General features: G+C 39.5%; 1 long non-coding RNA gene across 1 annotated transcript; it reads right to left on the reverse strand.

Annotated features, from left to right (window-relative positions):
- Positions 1-9650: 9650 nt before the first annotated feature.
- Positions 9651-14866, reverse strand: LOC121415751. Its single transcript, XR_005970046.1, has 4 exons — positions 14655-14866; positions 12083-12338; positions 11285-11588; positions 9651-10566 (listed from the first exon to the last, which is right to left on the reverse strand). It is a non-coding gene; the product is annotated as an uncharacterized LOC121415751 (long non-coding RNA).
- Between the last annotated feature and the right edge of the window lie 2593 nt (positions 14867-17459).

Here is a 17459-nt window from a genome sequence, read left to right on the forward strand (position 1 = left end):
TTTCATAATATTCTTCTACAATTATTCTTATATATAACATCTACAATTCTTTCTTTCTGTCTCTCTCTTTGTCTCACACCCAACATACACACATACCCTTTTCCTTGTTTCCAATGCTATCCATGAACTCGTTATGTAAATAAAAAAAACATTGTTTAAGATGTGACAAGGTTTGCAACGCAAAACAAGTATTAATACCAGAATCAGATAGAATTAATCATATTAGGCAGGTGTTTTAGCCATAGTTTAAAAGGAAAATGTAGAAAAAAAAAATCAAAATGAATGTCATAATTATATGTAGATTTATATCAGATGTTATTACTTGACTATTTCGTGTATATTAAAGATGAGCGTACTAAGGAGCCGAGGAAATGGAGGTCAGTGACCTTGCTTATCTGTGACTACAAAATGATATTGATAGTCCAAAAGTTTGTCGATGGAATTATTACGTGTGAAAAGGGAATAGTTATGAACATGTAATTTGACGATATGTCCCAAAAACATTTTGTAGAGTATACGAGGCGCTTGGTGTGTCAAACAGAGCAAAATAATTATGTTGTTTTATATTAGTCGACTCAGACAGGTTTTTTTTGCTGTGTATTTGATTTCATTATTGTTTTCTTCTGCATTCATAACCTTCGTATACAATACCATTTCCATTACGTATCAAATATACCATATCGGTAATTGATTTTTGTATGAATCATACACAATAATATATATATATATATATATATTAAAGTCATTATAAACAAATATGATCTACTACCAACGAAAAAAGAATTATAACATTTACAGTGTGCTGGAGAAGGATTGTCATTACAAGTAGATTGCTTGGAAAAAATGACCGGAATAAGAGTCATTAAATTAATAAATACATTTATAAAGCAGAACGGAAATGTTATTTTGTTCATAATTATATAATGATGAAGATGGAGATGATAACAATGCGGATTATGGTGATAATTGTAAAAATAAAGGCCATGATGGACATGATGATGATCAAAACTGCTACCGACACTCCCTGTATCCCAAGACCATCCCAGAATGGAACCTTCTCTCTGAGGATGTCAGAAATTCTAAAGACGGAGGAGTTTTCAAACTCAAACTTGAAAGTTTGGACATCAACACGCTTGTCTCCAAAGCACACTACCAAAATTAACTGTGTTTAGCGCTTGACCCCCTAAACCCAAACGTACGCGACAACCAGATGCTGGTGATTGTACGTCAACGGACAGATACAGATACAGATTTCTTATTCCTGTGGGTGAACAGGGCATTAAGATCAGGCACCAGTCCCCGTATATGCATTTTTAAGTGCTGTTTAATAATTTCATCATTATTATTATTATTATTACTTATTCTCGGCGAACAAAATGAAATAACAACATAATGTGCGTGTAAGGAAAGAAATTTAATTTAAGAATGTTTCAGTTAAAATTTAAACATGTGTTAAACATTTTTACTTTATCCAGGTTAGGGTTGTCTTGTAGACAAGCATGTACATATGTTTTGAAAAGCAAGCATTGGAAACGCTTGATACTCCCCCCCCCCTTAGAGCGCCATTTGATGTTATAGTGTTATAGCGCCATCTGCGTCTGTCATGCGACAACTCGTCTGTCCTACACTTCGGTTAATTACGGTTAATAAAAGTATTGATCTACAACTACAAAGTTGCAACTGTGTCTTAATTTATTGTCGTGCTGGCCGCTATTGGGATTCACTCACGCCTGATTTCTTTTCTGAGGCCACGTTTGAAGGACTTTGCTGAGAGGAAAACAGCCGGTTGCACCGTAAAAGTAAGTTTACCGTGAACGAGTAGTTGGTTAGATCTAGCCGTAAGTAGTGTCGGTCCCACAGCCTTACAATGGCGTGTAGTATGCCGAAAGTACCTAAGCAATGGTGCTTGGGTAAAATTGAATCCATTACATCCTTTGAAGGATGGAGGCAGAATCTTTTGTACACTTTGAATCTTGATCCTAACTTTGCTTTCTTCCTTTCTGAGTCGGTAACATGGGGTAAGAAAACAAAAGCTAACCCTACAAGGGGTTTCATAGATGACAATCCCTCTGTTCCTTCAGAATTACGCAAAACTGCTCAACAGAAAGCGAACCTACTTGATCTTATGCTAGGTCAGATTGCTAACTTTTGTCCCGTCATTGCTAGAAATTCTATTGTCCGCAATTCCACTTCTTTGAACGACATTTGGGCCACTATTAGACTTCACTATGGCTTTCAGGCAACAGGCGCTCATTTTTTGGATTTTTGCGAGATCAAGCTGGAATCTGATGAGCGGCCAGAAGATTTATATCAGAGATTACTTGCCTTTGTCGAGGACAATTTGTTGACAGTTGTTAGTGGTATTACCCATCATGGTGATCCCATCTTGGACGATGAAGAACTTTCGCCTTCCATTGAGAATTTCATTGTTCTGCAGTGGCTTCGCCTTTTGCACCCTGACCTCCCCCAGGTGGTGAAGCAAAGGTACGGCACAGAACTCCGTTCACGTACACTTGCATCCCTCAAACCTGAAATTTCTCAGGCTCTTACTAGTCTTTTGGAGTCAGTTGAATGTTCCAGGGCGATGCGTACAGCGGCTTTTCCGCCCCGTGGTCGTAGTCAGACTGCTCCCAAGCGTACTCAGTCTCGAACCCCGGCGAAGTTCCGTCCCAGGCCTTCCAAATCTTGTCCACTCTGTGTTCAGGCTGGCCGTCCTAGTGACCATTTTTTGAGTGTCTGTCCTTACCTTCCAGACTCCGATCGGCAGTACATGGCTAAGGCCAGGCAGGTTGCCAAGATTTTCGATGATGGTGGTTCCGATGATTTTGACGGTGAGGTTGACCCCCAGGAGTCATGTGACGAGGCTTGTTTTTCACCAGACCCTGGCCGTGGAGGTACCTCTTCCACACTGCGTGTCCAAGTTCGCCAGTCTCCTTATTTTGACGCATTTTATGATCATCATGCTGTTCGTATCACCCTTGACAGTGGTGCTACTGGGAATATGATGCGTGCTTCTACGGCCCGAGTATTAGGTTGTAACGTATCCTCCACCACCCAGTCAGCTCATCAGGCTGATGGGTCCTCCCCGCTGCAGGTTTGTGGTGAAACCCGTTTCACCGTTTGTCGTGGCAATCATGAGTTCCATTTTGAAGGATTGGTCATTGAGAACCTTGATGTTGACGTTTTGGCTGGTACTCCATTCATGGAAAGGAATGATGTGGCCATCAGGCCAGCAAGGAGGGAGATTTCCTTGGCTGATGGTACTGTGTTCAGTTACGGTTCCTGTAGTAAGCCTAAGGCTGGTCATGCAGTGCGTCGCGCATTTGTCCTTCGTGCCCCTTCTCAGACTACTACGATATGGCCAGGTGAATTCCTTGAGTTTTTCCTACCTCCTGAGTTTTCTGCTGATGAGACACTTGTCTTAGAGCCTCGCTCAGATTCCCCTCCTACACCAATGATCACAGAATTCTTTCCGACTCCAGGTGTTGTCTCTAGTGTTGCTGGTAGGATCCGCATCCCAAACCTCTCTTGCGGTCCTTGTGTTATCCGTCGCAATGAACATCTTTGTCAGGTTTGTCCAGTGGTTGCCTCAGATGGCGATCAGGTTGCGCAAATTCCTCCTAGTCAGACTGCCCTCCCCTCTGTGGTGCAGGGAGGGCCGTCATTATCACAGCCTTCTCAGTCTGTTATTGTGGATCCTGATAATATCCCCCCCTCAAAGGCAAGGGGTGATTTTCAGTCTCTTCATGCAGTACATGATTGTGTGTTTAGCCCTTCATCTAAGGGTTACAATGGTGCATCTGGTCCATTCAAGGCCGTCGTGAACATGGGTCCTGTTCAGCCCCCACAACGCAAGGGTCGCCTTCCCTTGTATTCCCAAGAGAAGCTTATTGAGTTGCAGCGTAAGTTTGATGACCTTGAGAAACTTGGCGTCTTTGCACGCCCTGAGGATATTGGTGTTACGGTTGAATATGTCAACCCGTCGTTTCTTGTGAAGAAGCCGAATGGCGGCTCTCGTCTTGTCACAGCCTTTGCTGATGTTGGGCGCTACTCTAAGCCCCAGCCCTCAGTTTTGCCAGACGTTGATTCCACTCTGAGAAAGATAGGTCAGTGGAAGTACATTATTGCATCTGATCTTGCAAGTGCCTTTTATCAAATACCTCTCTCTCGTGATTCAATGAAGTATTGTGGTGTTGCTACCCCTTTCCGCGGCATCAGGGTTTACACCCGTTGTGCTATCACGGCTGTTTCACTCCCATAGGCTATGTACAAAATAAGCCCTTTCAAGTACGCGCGCACGAAATCCTCGCGCGCTGCCCAGCCAGCTGATAAGCTATTTCAACTTTTACACTACTCGACGATCAACTGTAAGATTTCAATTCAACATGTGTTAAAAAGCTACATTTTTGGAGGTTTGCCTTACCTTTTAAGGTTATTCCTTTCCATCGTCATATGGTATCTCCAAAATTTCACGAGAAATCACATTCCAAATTTCGAAAATCCTTATCATTTTGATGATATTCACATAAATCCTGAAAGTTCCACTCTTATTAGTGACATTTTCAGTGCAATCGCGAATGAGCCTGGCCCCTGGGACTTGCAGAGAGGGACCATTTCAGGCATAATATCTTGAAAAACACTACTCCGATTTGGTGTTCTCAACGTCTCAAAAGATATAATGTCTTGCTTAATAATATATCCGATCGGCATCAATAACCCATCATTAGTTGTCTTTTAATTCTACTTTTGCTACCCAGTACGACTACTGCACGTCAAATACCATATACGGTATTTGACGTTGCCAAGTTTCTTCTGGGAACTTATAACACGATCATTGTTTCATTATAAGATTTGGAAGGTGTATATTTCATGAATAAAGTAACAAATTCAAATAAAAATAAGTTTGTTAAAAGTTTTAGATATTTTTTGTTAAGTTTTGTCAGAAAAATTATGACGATATGTTGAATTTACTTTATATAGATTTGAATCATTGAAATTTATAAATACCAATTGGCAATCGATCCTTCACCGCTAACGATTTACGATTTATTTGTAAACAAAACTATCTGGACGTCATCGATCACACTTTGAATGCGGAAATGGGTCTAGATCTAACGTTAGGTCCAAGACCGGACCAAACACAGCGAGACCACTTGAACAAATGTATTTGTTTTAGAGGAAAATTCTACTTGAATTATTCCATTACTCTTCTCATAATTAAAATTTGAGAGAAATGTTGCAACTAAAACGATTCACGTTCGTCTGACAGCATTTTGTGATCCTTTTTAGCCTTGATCCTGGGGAGAGCCTATTTTAGAATGGGAGATCGAGTCGACGATACCAAGTACATGTACCACGGATCATGATTGATCATGGAAAAAAAATTATTTCTTCTAACTAGCTGTCATCATATAAGCCGTGAGAGTACATTGGCCTATTTTTTCAATGGCATGAATTGCTTAAGTTGGCGGTCCTCTAAAAAAATAGGCAAACTCTTTCTCATTAAAAAAATGAAAAAAATAAATAACTTGTTATAGTAGCCTAAGTAGGAATATTTAAGAGGGATGGGTCAAGCTGAATGAAATGTTGATGACCCCCCCCCAAAAAAAAACAGAGTCTTAGCCTCCAATTTTTGGTCGTCCCTAACCCCCCCAAAAAAAAATAAAAAGAAATAAATGAATAAATAAATAATTGAATAAAAAAGGGTCTTTCAAAAAATTTAGTAAGGGCGGTCTTTTTTTTCTATCTCGGCGCTTCCCTCTTGAAAACTTATAGATCATTTTAATCTTAAATCTGCCTTTTTTATTTGTAATGTTTCATGATTTTATGCTTTTCCATCATGCTAATCATTTGTAAATATTGTGATTGTTATGATTTACTTCAATAAAAACTTAAATATAAAAAATAGTGTTTTTTTTAATTGTGGTGGGGGGTGGGAGGGTTAAAAAAATTGAAGGGGGTTTAACCCCTGTAACCCCCACCCCTGTGTATGCCACTGACTTGTTAATACTGAACCAGATCCAGAGACAGGGGCCGGCCCCGGGGCCATCTTACTTTTGAGGATAAGGCAGTCCCCCCCCCCCCCGCCCCTTCTGGAAAGTGGTGTTAGGTGCCATGGAAGTTTTGAAAATGGGGGCTGACCATGCAATAATCATATTTATATGGTAATTTTTATGTTTTTGTACATGGTTTAAGAAAGCCCTCACAGCCCCCCCCCCCTCACAGCCCCTGGTGTTGACTAGTATCATTGTCACTGATTTTTTTAAAAATAACTTTGTTAAATTTTTTAAATGGAAACTATGTTTTTTCTTATTGTGGAGGTGAAATATTACCCCCCCCCCACCGTCATAAATACCCAAGCCAATCCAACCCCACAATACCTCAGAGGAAGGTCCAGTATTTTTAAAATCAAGAGGGTGCAAAGAGCAAAACTGAAAATTGATTGGGTGCAGATGACAATTTTCTATGCAATTTCCTAAAACTGGCTATAGGCCTATAGTTATATTAGCAGTATGTTCAATTGAGATATTTTTTTCAAAATGAGGAGGGGGGGGGGGGGACATCCCTTCCAACCCTGCCTTTGACTCTGGTTTTTCAGTTCATCAATACTGCCTTTGTCCCGTTTCATTAATTGTTTGTTGTCAGTGATCAAGGATTTAATATGCATCGGCCCCATTGCATAAAAAAGTTACAATTATGATTTACCATGCAAATACAACTTGTATGGAGTCCTTGATCTTGATTGGCTTTGATTAGTGTTAACATGGTAGTTACCATTTGATAACAAGGTTACCATAATACTAACTTTTATGCAATTGGGGCACTGGAGAAGGCAAAATTGAGGAAGGGGTGGCGTATTAATGACAATGGCCTTTCATTTGGATAAGGCTGCCTAATCAAGGAGTCATTCTCAAAATATAGCATGCCAGGCAGCATACAAGTATATGTGCCTCACCCTTGTTCCTTTATCCTTGATTATACAGCAGAATGTTAGATGTCTCAAGTAGTCATGGCAGGTCATCCCTTGCTTATAACAAGAGTAAGATTATATAAACGAATTTCATTCAAAATTTACAATAAAATTGCAGTGAATTACTACATATTTTAGGAAGTTTAGATACGGATAGAGTTTCGTTCACATTCAACTATTTATTGAACCACATTTGAAAATTTGCCCTCCAGTGACATTACATGCACAGATATATATATATAAATAAACATCAAGACAATAATTTTACTTGAAAGAAACCTTCCAATAAAATAATATTTTAATAAGCATGTATAACAACTGAGGTAGGAGGTAAAGTTCAATCTCTACATGTCTGTTGGGTTAATGAAACCCTCGTAACTTTATAAAAGCTATAAAATATGGATGAAAGGAGAAGGGATTGAACTCCTAAATGAAAACAATGGTCACTTGTCAGGTCTGCATTATATACCCCCTCCCAAAAAAAGAATTAATATGAATATGAAAAAAATCAGTCATTTTAAAACATAATATATTTGCAAATTTCATGTGATCTACCACTCACACAGCCAAAAAAATTGGTTATCTAATAATCATTGTTGTATGCATATCAATTACAGTGTACATAACAATTAAAAAAAACACTGAAAAAATACTTTCACCTTCACATGCCTGGCAAATTCAGTACCCCGTGGATAATTTTTTTTATGCAATGATACAAGACTTAAAAATACAATAAATATAAATTACAAATCAGATAAGTGACTACTGGTAATTGATTAGATTGGATATGACATGCACATGTAGCTCATTCCTTTATATTCTCAAAATTATTGAATTTGTAAAAATAATCTGAATCTCGTTGTTCTCTGCATTTTAAGTGACTAGAAATGTAAACCATAGTCATAATTCATATGATACAATATAATACATTGCTATTATAATACACATTTTCAGTTGTTTTTAACCTACTATTTAACATACAATTCAATTCAAGGTTTATTAGAAACATGAGTCGCAGCCAAATGGCTGAATTGTTCATGTATACAAAGTAAAAACAATAAAAAGACTCATTACATATTTCAAACATTAAAAAACAGTAACCTTTGTAAAAACTGACATGAGGAATATGTGTATAGGCAAGAATACTTTGGCAAAGAAAATTTATATACATGTACATAAGATAATGAGGAAATAGTAAATTAAAAATAATAAAAAACAAAATACGTAAACGTTTGTAAAAGATCAATAAAAATATATGGATATTAAAAAGAGTTGATTTCCTCATTCATTAAAAAACTTACTTGATATTGCAAGTAGGCTGGTATTGCTTTCAAATGAGCAATGGGTTTATTGATTGGGCATGTCTTTATTCAGGAGATCTATGAAATATGGTATGGGGCTATTGCGAAATCGATTTGTCCTACATTTGTATTGCTGATATCTAGGAGTATGTCGGAGATTGATGGGTAAGTTTTTTGGAGGAGGTAACCAGGTACTGAATGTTGGATATTTGGTTACAGATATTGCGAAATCCAGGCCGAGTTTCTCCCTTCTGTATTCCAGAGTAGGAATTTCACATGATAGGCAAGCACTGGCATAATCTGTGTAGTTTGCCCGGGTAGTTTGGGCCCAACATGATTCTACAAGCTCTTTTTTGAATTTGCTCTAAACTTCTTACATATTTCTTTGTAAGCCCACCATTAAAAACTGGGGTGCAATATTCCATAACAGGACGAATGTAGCCCATGTATACCAATTTCAGATCCGATAGAGACAGCCCATATTGCTTCGAAAGCCTAAACATGTACAACTTCCTGTTACATTTTTTGATGATTTCCATGATATGTATGTCCCATTTTAGATTGGATTGGACGATTACACCAAGAATTTTAACAGACTGTTACATGTTATTAACTTCTTAATCAATACACTTCAAATCGAACAAGAGTGTTGCTAAGGCGGGCACAAGATATATGCTGTCTGTAACATGGAAAATGGAGCTATTGGTCAAACAAGATAAGTGAAAGATGGTGACTTCACCTTTGACCTTCTGACCTCTAAATCAATAGGCTTCCTGGGATCCATGCTAGTATCGTGCACCAAATTATATGAGCCTAGATTCTACAAGCTCTTTTTTTAAATTGCTCTAAACTGAAGTTATCACGTTTACAAGGAAAAGTTAACGGACGGACGGACACCGAGCATGATACCATAATACGTCCCGTCAAGACGGGCGTATAAAAAGTGATGCCTGTAGTCTTTGAATAAAAGTTTGAAGTGAAATATATCTAAATTATTGGAACTAAATTTTTTTTTTCAATTTGAATATTATATTATTATGACATTTTCCTACTAGTGTAGTATAATTAGACATGTCATGAATAATAACTGTAGAGAGACATTCCAGAAGTCTTTTTTTTATTGATAATTGAATTTAATATTATTCAATTATTGGCATTTAACTCGACAAATACTTTTTCCATTATCCACCCATTTCCATACCGAACTTCTGACCATATTGAATTGCATAATAATGCAGGCAAGACTGCCAGAGATGTCTTATTTGTATTGAAATACATTCATGTTAATACCCTCCTTTTAAATAAATTTGTCAGCTTGCAATCAGAATTTGATCAATTCTAACTGCATATCAATTAAAGTTTTGAAAGTTTTGAAATTGTTTAAAATGCTTTGACTTGTCTCTTCTTCCAGATGAATAGTTCTGAACTAATCTAGGATATTTTCAGCTACTAACACCTAATAGATGTTTTGGGTGAATTCTATCTTGATCTTTATAAGTACATCAAAGGCTGCAAGAACTCTTTTCCCGTATCCTATGGTTGCGCACTTTAAAATTTCACTGTAGCATTTAACCTTGCAGCAAATATTCTGCACATGGATATTGGTACATATACTTGCACATGTTTCTCAAAACTCTTATTATTGACATCGTTTAATAATTATTGATAAAAAAATAATGAATTTGTCAGATTTGATGGAGAAATACTAAATTTGAAAAAAAAATAATTATAAGCAAAAGATAGGGAATCCAATAAACCACCTTTTCTGACTAAGTAATTTTCAGTTGATTATTAACATTAGGCAGTTGATTATTAACATCAGGCCTTTGACCCATTATCCTAATGAAAGTACATGTATTACCCAAGGATCAGATGTAGTGTGAACATAATTGATGCAGAAATAAAGGAATGTGACCAAGTTGAACAAAAACTTGACCTTTTGACCCCAACTTCCTTTTGTAGTGAGTACCTCAGTAAATACTGAAAACATAATGAATGAAAAGTTTCACCATGTCCAATTTGTAGAACTTTTTCCTAGATAATGTTACAAGTAGACCGTTTTTTAACTATATGTGAACTTGAGGTTTACTGTGTTTGTAGCAAAACTGGGCTCCTAAAAACATTCACAGGACATGTTAACTACAATAAAGGCCAGTAGAAGTAGAACAACAAGAAGCTCTTGAAAAAGCTGGAATCACACTTGAAGCAGCTAAACATTCATTCGTGGAAAGAGCCTCCAGTTCATTGTTTGGAAGAAGCGTTAGGAAGATGGTCACGTCGAAATCAACAAGATACCTGGAACAGTAAGTAACGCAAATTCTTAGCACTGTGAATTAAATGAGAGAATTATCTTAATTCAAAGCTCATCACCTGTACAAATGCAACATACTACTTGTTCATTTCTTTGAAATATAGATAAAACATAATTTTTTTAAAGAATGGTTTACAAGTATAGATGTTGATCTACTTATAGTTGGAAAAAAATATATATCCCCTTCCTTATGATATCCAAATCACTTTGATTTCTCATCTTCAAGCATTTTCTTCCATATTGAATAATTTTTACATTTAAAATAATAGTAACTGTGATAGAAATTGACACAATATTCAGAAAGTAATATGTTTCACCCTTTTACTTTCCTTTTCTTCTCCCCTTTTCTTTGTGGTGAAAATTTTTGGAGCCATGAACCAGTGTGTACATGCAAGTGAGTGGGGGCATTTTCTTTCAACCTGTATAGTGGCAGATGAATTTAAAAGCACCAAATTTGAATTGCGGGGGAGGGTGTCTTCTAATGAATGGCCATCAAAATATTAAATTAAAATTGTTATGTATATATGCTTTAGAGCTTATACATGTGAAGAAAGCTTCTTCTTGTTTAATAGTCATTCAAAGAGATTTACATAACAAAATGCAGCAAAGGCATTGGCCATGATGAATGATGGGCACCTTAATTGGTCCACAGTACAGACAGATGAAAAGGTAAATTTCACTGAGAATTAATGTCATACTGACCTCACTGTCTTTATTATCTCCGTTCTTCTTATCAATGGATAACCACTGAAGACCTGGCTCAAGATCTCTGGCAGTGCATGGCTCCTTGGGGTGGGGGGGGGGGCTGACCAACGGGAATTGCATCGTCTGATCTTCACAGTCAAAGGTAGTGTCCCATCACTGCTATAGCCCCATTCCTGCATAAGATTTTGCATATGTTGCAATTGCATTCTGTAGGTAATCAAGAAATGACCAGGTTTGCCAATCCTCACTTGAACCATGGACAGTCAACAGTGATTCACTAGGTCCATAGCAGAGTCACAGACTGGAGGTGGTTAGACAACAGAAACAGAAAGAAAAGTTAGCACCAGAATATTGCTTTATTTTGAATAGTTTTAATGATCATAAAGAATGTGAAATCAATAAATTCATCTCAAGGACATTGCCACAAAGGATTATTCATGATCATTTCATTTGCACCTTTAAATGACAATAGATATTATAATCTGCCACCAGATTCATGATTAAATTCATCAAAAGTGAGAATATATACAATCATAAATCTTTCCTGGAGACAGAATAAAGCATTGGATTTGTACTAAAACAAGTTTTTGAGCAAATTTTGATCTGATATGCACTTGCATAATTGTATTATTTTTTTTAAAACTGTGCCGATTGTCACCAGTGTGGCCTCAAATTTTTCATTACCAGAAGACTCAAACGAAAAAGAGTAATAGAAATATCTTTAAAAATGTTGAGGGAGGTCAGCCTTTTTTTCATAGCTAAAGCTATTAATTGGTAGAAATCATCAAAACCTACCCATATGTTCATGTTCCATCATCTTTCCACAGGAATGGATTTCTCACAACTCACGATGGGACAATTCCTGAAGAAGAGGTGTGGATTAAGTTTGGGGGAGATCATGGTGGACAGGTGGAGGCTCATTTAAGTTGGTGATACAGAGGTCTGCAATGTGGAAAACACAATGCCTCATAGAAATCCTTGTTTGTTGGATGCTATGAAGGTTCCTTCCATCTCATTGCTTCAGAAAATGACTCATTCCATCACCAAGCAACTGACAAATGAAGAAGATTAAATGTAGAAGTTAGGATATTGGAGACATAAATTTCAAATATCTATTTTGTAACGTCACAGATGTGTAGATTACTGAAAATTGTGTGATATAATTTTTTAATTTTTTATATAAAATTAAAAAGTAAAATAGCTGGCAGTTGTTTTAGATGTTTATTTTATCTGATGTAATATAGGTATGATTTAGATTTAACCTCTGATGTAACATACATATTTTTTCCTTCAATTTTTGAGACTAGGGGAACTAGTTGAAAGGATACATAAAATAAAAAAACCTATAAATATATTGGTAATAATGTCATTTTCATGTGTGAAATTAGATTTTTCAGATTATGTTGGTGACATTAGTTAAATATGACGTATCAACACTCAAATCAACAAAAGAAGAAATTCTTTGAATACATGTTTCACCAGAGAACAACTATCATGATGATAAAAAAGACGAACAGAATTTATGCTAATCTTCCCTGTACAAAACGTGCACACAGAAGACATGTTATATTAAAGATAAAAGGATCTTTGAAAAATGAAAGTCATCTTATGATGAAATTTAGAAAACAAGAAATGCCACAAAAGAAGCGCGTGCAGAGATAAACTATCATGTATGAACTATAATAATAAATGTATATTTTGGTCTGATACAATAGAAAATTAAAATTTAGGGCCTACCTGACCTGTGTGTATAGTTTCTTGTGAATAAATGTAGCAATGTGTGTTATTGATTGATTCATTGAAACTAAAAAATTGAGAAAACAAAGAAATAAAAAAACACAAAATCCTTCATTTCAGACCCAATTCCCCGGACCCACCGTATAGACTCTATGAAGTACAGCATATTTTTAATGCAATACCCTCCCCATGTATCTGAAAAAACCTCAAGCAGAATCTAACCCTAAAAAATCAATTAAAAAATCTAAAGAAATAAAAAAACACAAAATCCTTCATTTCAAACCCAATCCCCGGACCCGCCGTATAGACTCTATGCAGTACAACATATTTTTAATGCAATACCCCCCCCCCATGTATCTGGAAAAACCTCAAACCTCAAGCAGAATCTAACCCACCCTAAAAAAATCAATTAAAAAATCTAGAATCTATAGGGCCTACTAGTACTACCACTTAGCCGAGAGGACACAGTGATATTTTTATGATTTTGATATTGTCATTTGATCAAATGACAATATCAAAATCATAAAAAATATGATCACCGAGTCCTCCAGGCTAACTAGCAGTAGCACTGCTGGCCTTGAATCTAGTCACTAGTGCGGTGTAGTCAATATAGCCGCAGTATCACAGATATGGGTAACACTGACTGTAAATTTGTATGCAAAAAAAAAACAAATGGCCAAAAATATTGCAAGTGTTGTCATGATTGTGAAAATAAGAGTCTAGACCAAGACTGTGAAATACCCTTTTTTACGAGTCAAAGTTAGCACTCTCAGTCTCACTCAGGCAGTCTGGCTCAGCTAGCTCTGCCTTAACCCAGGGAGCGCCCAGGAGCTCATGTATTGACCCATACTCATGGGACAAGGGTAGATTATGGTCAAAATATCTAGCAAGATAAATTATGAAAACAGAAATTATGCACTTACCACGATTACAGTATATGGATGAAGGTCTAACGATCGATGGCAATTCATAACAAAAATGGCCGATCGAGACGGGGGTAGGAGAAAACTTTTCGTTTGTTTGAGGTTCCAGTCTGTGCCCAGATGTCTGAAAAACTGCCACTCGTTAGACCATCATCCATATAATCGTGGTAAGTGCAAAATTTCTGTTTTCATAATTTATCTTGCTAGATATTTTGACCATAATCTACCCTTGTAGACCATTGAGTATGGTCAATTACACGGTAAGCTCCTGGGCTCCCGCCCGCTACGCGGACGGGAGTTCCCTGGGTTAGCTCTGCCTCAGCTCACGAAGCGCAGCTGAGCTGCTGTGTACATGAGCGGTGTCTGACCACACAGCCAGGCGGCCCGCGACCCGGCCCTGCCCGGCTTCACCCGAGGTAGCGGCGCCCACATCCCGTACAAACAGAATGTGCTGTATCGAAAAATGAAACTAAAGTAAATTCTAATGTTGGGTCCCACGAAAAAATGCGCCAGATGAATCTTAAGTGCAATGAAAACAAAACTAAAATAATTACGAAATGCTGACAAACCGGACTTTTTACATTTTGGACCTTATAAAGTTCCATAATTAGGTCCAGATTTGCGAGTTAACATTGGATGATGCAAACGCAAACAACATCACAAAATGGAAAAAAACAGAAAACGTATAATCCCATTGCCATACTTACGACTTTAAACATGGAAAAAAATGTTTCCTCCACGGAATTCTTGCGAAATAAATAAACTGTTGGGGACAGACAGAGAGAGTTGGTCGTGTCAGCGCCAGATGCCACAACATTCGCCAAAGATTTTTTCATCGCCCCTGTAGAGATTGCAGCACAACAACGTTAAATGCATATGCGCACTTGGGCCGCGAGGGGGCGCTAAGCTTATTTTCACTCTGAAACAGCCGTGCTATGGGTATGCCGGGATCAGAGACAGCATTGGAGGAGTTGATGTGTCGAGTGCTTGGAGATCTATTGTTTGAAGGTGTTGTTGTCAAGCTTGCAGACGACTTGTACTGTGGTGCTGACACCTGGCAGGCCCTTTTGCATAACTGGTCCAGGGTGTTACATGCACTAGCCTCCAATGGTCTTCACCTGTCTCCATCTAAGACTACCGTCTGTCCAAAAACAACCACTATTTTAGGATGGGTTTGGTCTGAAGGGAGCCTCAAAGCAAGTCCTCACAGAATAACAACTTTGTCAACGTGCTCACGCCCTTCAACCGTGAAGGGAATGCGGTCTTTCATTGGAGCCTATAAGATGCTTGCTCGCGTTCTCCCAAATTGCGCATCCTATCTGGGCCCCCTGGATGATTCGATTGCAGGTATGAAATCTCAAGACCGCATCTGCTGGACGGATGAGCTTCATGATGCCTTCAACAAAGCCCAGTCCGGCATCAAGTCTACTCGTACGGTTACTCTTCCCCGGCCTTCTGATCAGCTATGGGTTGTCACTGATGGATCCGTGAAGAACCATGGTCTTGGCGCAACCATGTACGTCACGAGAGACAGGACGCCTTTCGTCGCAGGTTTTTTCAGCGCGAAGCTCCGTGGTCGTCAAATCACATGGCTACCTTGTGAAGTAGAAGCACTATCCATCGCTGCTGCCACCAAGCATTTCAGCCCATACATCATCCAGTCTCACCACCCTGTCTGCATTCTTACTGACAGCAAACCTTGTGTTCAGGCTTATGAGAAATTGTGTCGTGGTAAGTTTTCTGCCAGTCCTCGGGTTTCTACCTTTTTGGCCACCATTAGCAGATACCAGGTTTCCTTACGTCACCTGGCGGGCTCCGCCAATGTCCCAGCTGACTTTGCGAGTAGGAATGCTCCTCCATGCCATGATGTTCGATGCCAGATCTGTACTTTCATTTCACGGATGGAAGACTCTGTTGTCCATCTTACTTCTGTTGCTGACATCCTCTCAGGAAAGATACGCCTCCCTTTCACATCTCGTCACGCGTGGAGTAGGATTCAGTCTGATTGTCCAGCCCTCCGCCGTGCCCATGCCCACCTTACTCAGGGTACTCGCCCGTCGAAGAAGTTGACAGGTATCCGTGATGTGAAGCGATATCTCCAGGTTGCCACCATCGCTCGTGATGGATTACTGGTCGTCCGCCGGGATCATGCATTCTTGCCACAGCAGGAGTGTATCGTCATTCCTCGCAATGTACTCCAGGGGATTCTTACTGCCCTGCATCTTCAACTTGGTCACCCCACATCACACCAACTCAAGCAGGTTGTCACACGGTTTTTCTATGCCCTGGATCTTGATGTAGCAATTCAACAGGTGACTGTCGGATGTCATAGCTGTCTCTCCCTCCAGAATGTTCCTCGTGTAGCTACTCCCCAGTCTACAGGTGACCCTCCATGTGTCATTGGGGTGTCTTTTGCTGCGGATGTCATCAAGCGTTCTCGCCAACTCATTTCCATCCTCAGGGAGAGTGTCACTTCTTACACTGTAAGCGCTTTGATCCCTGATGAACGCAAGGAGACTCTTCGCGCAGCCCTCCTTCAGCTATGCACACCTCTCAGGCCACTTGATGGCCCTCCATCTATCGTCCGCACCGACCCTGCACCTGGATTTTCTGCTCTACAACACGATGAGTCTTTGCGCAGTCAGGGCATCACTTTGGAGGTTGGCCGTGCCAAGAACATCAACAAGAATCCTGTCGCTGAGAAGGCTGTCCGTGAGCTTGAAGATGAGCTGCTTCGTGATGATCCCCGTGGTGGTCCTGTTACTCCACTTGCACTTGCTCTGGCCACCGCTCGTCTTAACAGCCGTATCCGTGGCGTTGGTCTTTCTGCTCGTGAGCTTTGGACCCAGCGTGACCAATTCACCAGTGAACAGATTCCGTTGCATGACATGGACGTTATTACCAATCAACATGAGAAACGGCTCTCCAACCATGGGCCCAGTATGGCATCGAAGGCACCCAAACGCCTATCTTCGATGGGTGAGTCTCTTGTTCATGTTGGTGACCTTGTCTACCTGCGCTCGGACCGAACTAAGACCCAGGCCAGACCTCGCTACCTTGTCTGCAGTGTCGACAACGATTGGTGCAACATCCGCAAGTTTGTTGGGAGCCAACTCCGTTCTACGTCATACCGTGTCCGGCGCTCGGATTGCTTGAAGGTCCCCCCAGGGATTCCTACCTCCCATCCTACTCGACCGAGGGTTTCTGATGACGATGACGACAACCACCGTGATGAGGAGTTCCCCAGTACCAGCTCGGCGGATGACTCACAATGCTTGCCTAATGCCTCTGACGTTACTGATGTGCCGGATGTCCCTTGCCCCCCTCCTGACCCCCCTGATATTCCCCACGAACTTTCTCACCCTGATGTTAGTCCTCCCCTTTCACTTTCTGGTCAGTCAGATCCCTCAGGGCCTCTTGACATCAATACCCCCGATAATGGCCGGCGGTATCCCTTACGCCGTCGTGTCCCCCCTTCGTATTTTAGCGACTACGTTTGTGATTGACTTTGG

Source organism: Lytechinus variegatus, chromosome 1 (assembly GCF_018143015.1).
Source record: "Lytechinus variegatus isolate NC3 chromosome 1, Lvar_3.0, whole genome shotgun sequence".
Classification (NCBI taxonomy): Eukaryota; Metazoa; Echinodermata; class Echinoidea; order Temnopleuroida; family Toxopneustidae; genus Lytechinus; species Lytechinus variegatus.